Here is an 8,425-nt window from a genome sequence, read left to right as displayed (position 1 = left end):
TGATAGAGAGCGGGCAATGCACCACCAATGCCCCAATAGAGGGCGGGGCTAGGACCCGGGAACACATGGGCTGCGCTTTCACAGGCTCAAACGCTGCAGCCACTTCAGACATTGAGACATTGGGGGAGGGGCCACACTAAGCAGGCGCACCATGCGTGAGTGCAAGATGCCTGGAGTGCTCCTTTAAGAAGAGCGACCATAGGAGGCGGGACTGTGGAGACAAGAACGAAGCTGCCCTTCTGGTGACCTCACAGCCCTTCGCTGCCACCGAGATAAACCTGCCGCTGATAATAATACGACGGATGATAACGCTACAGCTGATAAGACGATAGCTGGTAATTCAGCGGGTGATAATGACGGATGATAATAGAACGGATGATAGCGTAATGGCCGATAATAGAGGAAGTGATATCACAGCGGGAGATAATAGAATGGGGGGGGATTACATGTTAACTGATTATAATGTAACGACCGCTATAGAGGGAGGAATTAGAACGGATGACAATACGACGGATGATTATATGACGGCTGATATTATCATGGCTGATAAGTAGAAAATATTACGATGGATGACAGCACGATGGATGATATAACCAGTGATAGGACGGCTGGTAGTACCATGTAGCTGAGGATACAACAGATGATTATATAGCAGCTGATAATATGAAGGATGATGACACAGTAGCCGATCGTACGATAGATGATAATTCAACAGATGAAAATACAATGAATAATAATATAAAAGGTTATTAATAATAATGGATAATATAACGGCTGATATAGAAGGAATGAGAATATGATGGCTGATAAATAGTATACATGGATGATAATATGAAGGATGATAATACAAGGGATGATAATATGAAGGATGATAATATGAAGGATGATAATACAGGGGATGATAATATGAAGGATGATAATACAGGGATGATAATATGAAGGATGATAATATGAAGGATGATAATACAGGGGATGAAAATATGAAGGATGATAATACAGGGATGATAATATGAAGGATGATAATATGAAGGATGATAATACAGGGATGATAATATGAAGGATGATAATATGAAGGATGATAATACAGGGATGGTAATATGAAGGATGATAATATGAAGGATGATAATACAGGGATGATAATATGAAGGATGATAATATGAAGGATGATAATACAGGGATGATAATATGAAGGATGATAATATGAAGGATGATAATACAGGGATGGTAATATGAAGGATGATAATATGAAGGATGATAATACAGGGATGGTAATATGAAGGATGATAATATGAAGGATGATAATACAGGGATGGTAATATGAAGGATGATAATATGAAGGATGATAATACAGGGATGGTAATATGAAGGATGATAATATGAAGGATGATAATACAGGGATGATAATATGAAGGATGATAATATGAAGGATGATAATACAGGGATGGTAATATGAAGGATGATAATATGAAGGATGATAATACAGGGATGGTAATATGAAGGATGATAATATGAAGGATGATAATACAGGGATGATAATATGAAGGATGATAATATGAAGGATGATAATACAGGGATGGTAATATGAAGGATGATAATATGAAGGATGATAATACAGGGATGGTAATATGAAGGATGATAATATGAAGGATGATAATACAGGGATGATAATATGAAGGATGATAATATGAAGGATGATAATACAGGGATGGTAATATGAAGGATGATAATATGAAGGATGATAATACAGGGATGGTAATATGAAGGATGATAATATGAAGGATGATAATACAGGGATGGTAATATGAAGGATGATAATATGAAGGATGATAATACAGGGATGGTAATATGAAGGATGATAATATGAAGGATGATAATACAGGGATGGTAATATGAAGGATGATAATATGAAGGATGATAATACAGGGATGGTAATATGAAGGATGATAATATGAAGGATGATAATACAGGGATGGTAATATGAAGGATGATAATATGAAGGATGATAATACAGGGATGGTAATATGAAGGATGATAATATGAAGGATGATAATACAGGGATGGTAATATGAAGGATGATAATATGAAGGATGATAATACAGGGATGATAATATGAAGGATGATAATATGAAGGATGATAATACAGGGAATGATAATATGAAGGATGATAATACAGGGATGATAATATGAAGGATGATAATATGAAGGATGATAATACAGGGATGATAATATGAAGGATGATAATATGAAGGATGATAATACAGGGGATGATAATATGAAGGATGATAATACAGGGATGATAATATGAAGGATGATAATATGAAGGATGATAATACAGGGATGGTAATATGAAGGATGATAATATGAAGGATGATAATACAGGGATGGTAATATGAAGGATGATAATATGAAGGATGATAATACAGGGATGATAATATGAAGGATGATAATACAGGGATGATAATATGAAGGATGATAATATGAAGGATGATAATACAGGGGTGGTAATATGAAGGATGATAATATGAAGGATGATAATACAGGGATGGTAATATGAAGGATGATAATATGAAGGATGATAATACAGGGATGATAATATGAGGGATGATAATATGAAGGATGATAATACAGGGATGATAATATGAAGGATGATAATACAGGGATGATAATATGAAGGATGATAATACAGGGGATGAAAATATGAAGGATGATAATACAGGGATGATAATATGAAGGATGATAATACAGGTATGATAATATGAAGGATGATAATATGAAGGATGATAATACAGGGATGATAATATGAAGGATGATAATACAGGGATGATAATATGAAGGATGATAATACAGGGATGATAATATGAAGGATGATAATACAGGGGATGATAATATGAAGGATGATAATACAGGGGATGATAATATGAAGGATGATAATATGAAGGATGATAATACAGGGATGGTAATATGAAGGATGATAATATGAAGGATGATAATATGAAGGATGATAATACAGGGATGGTAATATGAAGGATGATAATATGAAGGATGATAATATGAAGGATGATAATACAGGGGATGATAATATGACGGCTGTTAAAACAACAGCTGGTGACTTAATGGATGAAAGGACAATAGATGATAATACAAAGTATCATTATTAATAACTGATAATATAACGGCTGATACCAGAAACAGATGACGGTACGATGGGTGATAATACAATGGGTGATAATACGATGGGTGATAATGTAGTAACAGCTGCAATAGGGGAGATAATAGAATGCAGGACAATACAGCCGGAGGATTATGTGATGACAGATAATAGAACGGCTGCTGATAAGAGAAGAGATGTCAATATAATGGAAGTTGATACATCGTATTATTATATGAAGGATGATAATACAGCCGCTGATAATACGACAGATGATTATGTAGTAACTGATAATGTAATGGCTTCTACAGAGGAGATAATAGAAAAGATGACAAAACAACCGAGGATTATACGATGACTGATAATAGGGGGGATGATAATAGGAGGGATGATAATAGGAGGGATGATAATAGGGGGGATGATAATAGGAGGGATGATAACACTGTCTGTGTGTCCTGTGTGCGCTGCGTGTCCTATCACGGTGATGCCAGGTAACCTCTGACCTGCACTCTCCCTGTCATGTTACAGACTCTCTCTATACTGTAGTAGATTTCTCATTTCCTCACCTCTCTCTCTCGTGTCTCTCCTTCACCGCTTCCAGTTTTTGTACCCAGACCCCTGATGTCTCCATAAAGAGGACCTGTCACACCCTCTCGGCTATTACATAGTTACATAGTATTTGAGGTTGAATAAAGACATTAGTCCATCAAGTCCAACCTATTAGGATCTCGTTCTAGGAGTACCTGTACCCCTGTATGTTACCTGTACCCCTGTATATTACCCGTACCCCTGTATATTACCTGTACCCCTGTATATTACCTGTACCCCTGTATGTTACCTGTACCCCTGTATGTTACCCGTACCCCTGTATATTACCCGTACCCCTGTATATTACCTGTACCCCTGTATATTACCTGTACCCCTGTATATTACCCGTACCCCTGTCCACCTGTATATTACCTGTACCCCTGTATATTACCCGTACCCCTGTACACCTGTATATTACCTGTACCCCTGTATAGTACCTGTACCCCTGTATATTACCCGTACCCCTGTATGTTACCTGTACCCCTGTATGTATATTACGGTCCCTTAAAAAATCGTCCAAAAGTTTCTTGAACAATTCCACATTATTTGCTGAAATCACCGCCTGTGGCAGTGAGTTCCAGACCCTAACTGATCTTACTGTGAAGAACCCCCTTCGCCCCTTGTGCTGGAATTTGTTTTTCCACCAATTTTAGGTGATGGCCTCTAGTTTTTGTAATGGAGTTAATTTTAAACAGTTTATCGCTAATGTTGCTACCGCTATGGAACATTTTGTACATGGAGATCATATCCGCCCTTAATCTCCTCACCTCTAATGTGAACATGTTTAAATTTAGTAGCCTCGTCTCGTAGCTCTGGTCCTCCATACCCCTAATTAGTTTGGTTGCCCTCCGCTGGACTTTTTCCAACTCAAGGACATCTTTTCTTAGTGCTGGTGACCAGAACTGGACCGCGTACTCCAGATGAGGTCGAACCAATGATCTATAAAGTGGCAAAATTATAGACTTGTCCCTGCAATACATCCCCTTCTTAATACAGGAGTAGGCAACCTCGGCTCTCCAGTTGTGCTGAAACTACAAATCCCATAAGGCATTGCAAGCCACAGGCATGTCTCCCAGAGGCAGAAGCATGATGGGATTTGTAGTTTCAGCACAGCTGGAGAGCCAGGAAATAATTGTAATATATCGGCCACATAATCTGTGAGGGTGTTGCGTACTGCGGGTGTATCTTGCCTGCTGCTCTAGATGAGTTCATTCATGTAACTGGGTCCCATATTGTGACTTTTAGGATCTCCTGCTTTTCTGGAGTTCTCCTTTAGCCGCCGTGCCGGTGTGCCCAGCCGGGGATGTGCCATACAGCCGTTCCCCGGGTTGATGGCAGCGGGCACGGCGGTCTGCGCGGTGGATTATACAGCGAGCCTGAGATCTGGCCTCTCAGCGCTGAGACTTTTGGCTTCCCAGAGGCTCCTGTAAAATTGATGACCAAGCATATGTTGGCAGTGAAACAATGTTACTTCAGCTATAAACTACACCGGCGGGGAGGGAGCACCGAGACCCATCACCGCCAGCGCCACCGGCACACCAGCACTGCCATCTACTGAACATTCGTGGAACTGCAACATGGTGCTCTGATTAACCCATGGCATCCAGCTGAACTTCAGTAATACAACGCATGGCTGTCCAGATCCAGCCCCCCCCCTCCCCCCTCAGGCCAAAGATGATGAAGAAAACAAGAAATATAAATGAATCAACTAAAAGCAGAACTCTATTTTTGTTAAAGGAGGACTATGAGGTTAAGGCTTTTCCCCATAGTTCTCCTTAGGTTAACGGGAGGACACAAACTAGCGTCCTCCCGTCACCCTAAACTCAGTATATAGGGAGCTACAGCTCCCTATATACTGAGACGCCGCAGCCGGAGCGGATCCCAACATGGATGTCGAGATCCGCCCAGCTGCGTGAGTGACAGCTGGCTCTGCCTATCTAGAGGAAGAGCCAGCTGTACCCGCCCCCTCCCCCGTCCGTTCCGCCAGTCAGCGCTGGAGGATCGGAGCGGGGAGGGGGGGAATCCAGCCCCTCCCCCTGTCACGAGAGGCGAACGAACCCGGTATGTGTTCTCTCACCTCCCGATCTACTGAGCCGACCTGTGACAGTCTCATTGTCACAGGTCAGCTAGAACTATGAGGGGAGTGGAAAGCCCCCCCCCCCCCCTCATAGTTCTCCTTTTAAATAATCCAAAAACTTTTATTAGGTTGAATTCGATGGATTTGTGTCTTTTTTCAACCTGACAATGTAACTATTATTGGCGTTCATTCAATAAGACAAGAACAAGCAATGCGTTTTGGGGGTTCAGAGGTCTCCCCCTTCCTCAGGGCTCAGGTGTTGTATTTAATTGGCAGAATCAGCCCAAATTATTGTTCGAAGGATGAAAAATAGAAAGTCTCATGAGCAAATTAATGGGGGGGGGGGGCTTAACCCCCCACCCCCACAATGCTGTTTGTTTTTGTTTCTTTTTATTGTAGATAATATTCAATGATTCAGACTTTTTGTGGCTTCCCCTAAATACGACCCCGATGAGTTCCTCCACCCTGAATCTGGTGTATTGGGGTCGGTCGGTTGGATGGAAGTTGGGAAGGGTTCCTCCCCAATGAGTTTTCTCTTCTTTCTTTTCAAAGTTGCCGCTTTCCTTTTTCCTCCCCAGTCTGTCCGCCGCGTGCCGATTTCTCAAAGCGTTCTCGCCGGGCGACTTTCCAGGTCGAAACCACAAAAGACAGAAAAGCAAAGAACAGAAGAATGACAAGCGAGTGTTTTTATTTCCTTTATTAACAACTTGTAATCTTTATTTCTTGTCTTTTATTAGATATTCATAGGAGATGAAATTCACAGATCAGTTTTCTGGGCCGGTGCAGAGATGAGAGAAGGGTGAGAGAAGCAACAACCGAGCCTCAGGATGGGATAACCTCTTATTTAGTTTTCATCTCCCCCAACAACTGAGAGAAATCGTGGCTAAATGCAGCGAGAGAACTGAAGGGTTGCAAAGGATGCAGGGGTGCAGGTTAAGGGGCGTGCCAGGAAATAGGGGGTGCAGAGGATGTAGGGGAAGCAGGGGTGCAGGGTAACGAGGTGTAGGGGATGTAGCAGAAACCAGCAGTATAGGAGAAAGAGTGTTCAGCGGGTGTAGGGAAATCGGGGGTGCAGGGGGATGTAGAAGAGGAAGGGGGTGTACAGGGAAGGGGGAGCAGGGGATGTAGGAGAGGAAAGGGGTGTACAGTGAATATGTGACGTGCTTACAATGAACAAGATTATATTTGCATCCTGAAGGATTGAGTGCCGGTGACTTTTCTTTGGCCTGTAACCCGGCACCATCAGACACCACTAGCACCACCCTACTTTGGCCATAGCGCTGTATGGTGCATGTGGCACCTACATTGATCTGTGTTGTCACACGGGCTTCCAATGGCAACTACAAGTGGCCAGACATGGTCTGCTGTTGTCACCTTGCTCTCGGTCTGGGCATTGCTACGTACAGTATGTTCCAAAGTTGGGAACTTAGTTTAGTGTTAGGCCCCGTTCACACTGAGCGATTTATCGCGCGATTTTCATGTCGCTCAGTGTGAATGAGGCCTTAGGGACCGCACTGTACAGAGATGCCTTTATGTGGCAATGTGGCTTCGCATGTCACATCTGATGGAGACTACAAGTGGGCATTGTAACACACATTACGCAGACATGGTCCTCTGTAGTCACCATCAGGAAACCCGCCCTGAGAGATGCCATGCGGCCATTGCTGTGCCGTATGTAGACAGGAAGTGGTGGCAGAGAGAATGCAGCAGCACTGCGATGGAACAAAGGAGGGGAAAAAAAGGTTACAAAAAAATCCTCTACAATGGCTCAGATCAGCCAACACATTTAGACAGCAAGATTCTATATACATAGCAGGTGTGTTCCTATGTTTCAGGAAGAAGCAGAGGAAAGGTACAGAGGTGGATCTGCAAACTTCTTTTAGGATGAATTTGTGGATAATAATAAGTCATGTGATGTCTCCTGAATGTACCTTCATCCTGTAACTGATTCCATTGTCATAGGACACAATGTGCTGCTGTGTATCAATACTGCCCTCTAGTGTTCACCTGAGCACAGCACAGCAAAGCACATATAGTGATGGGCCGAACACCCCTCTTTTCGAATTCGAACTCCAGCTCAATGAAAGTCTAGGACTTTGAAAATCAGTTGTCCTCATTATAAAGGCTTATATGAAAGTTATTGACCATAAAAGGTGTTTGGGGGTCCAGGTACTGCCCTGGGGGACATGTATGGGTGTCCGGGTACTGCTCTGGGGGACATGTATGGGGGTCCAGGTACTGCTCTGGGGGACATGTATGGGGGTCCAGGGACTGCTCTGGGGGACATGTATGGGGGTCCAGGGACTGCTCTGGGGGACATGTATGGGGGTCCAGGTACTGCTCTGGGGGACAGGAATTAATTTTTTTTTAAAAACACTTTTAAAAAATACCATTTTTAAAGGAGAAGTGATTTTAACATGACTTAAAGTGAAACAATAAAAATGAAAAATTCCTTTAAATATCATGCCTGGGGGTCCCCTTAACCTGCCTGTAAAGTTGCAAATCTGTACGATGTATAGAACCTGCTGCAGCAAAACTGACATTTCACATCATGACGAAAAAAGAAAAAAAAAAAGCGTGCAGTTCCCCCTCCCAAACAATACCAGACCCTT

Source organism: Nanorana parkeri, unplaced genomic scaffold (assembly GCF_000935625.1).
Source record: "Nanorana parkeri isolate BGI_ZX_2015 unplaced genomic scaffold, ASM93562v1 scaffold3616, whole genome shotgun sequence".
NCBI lineage: Eukaryota > Metazoa > Chordata > Amphibia > Anura > Dicroglossidae > Nanorana > Nanorana parkeri.
This window is presented reverse-complemented; position numbering follows the sequence as displayed.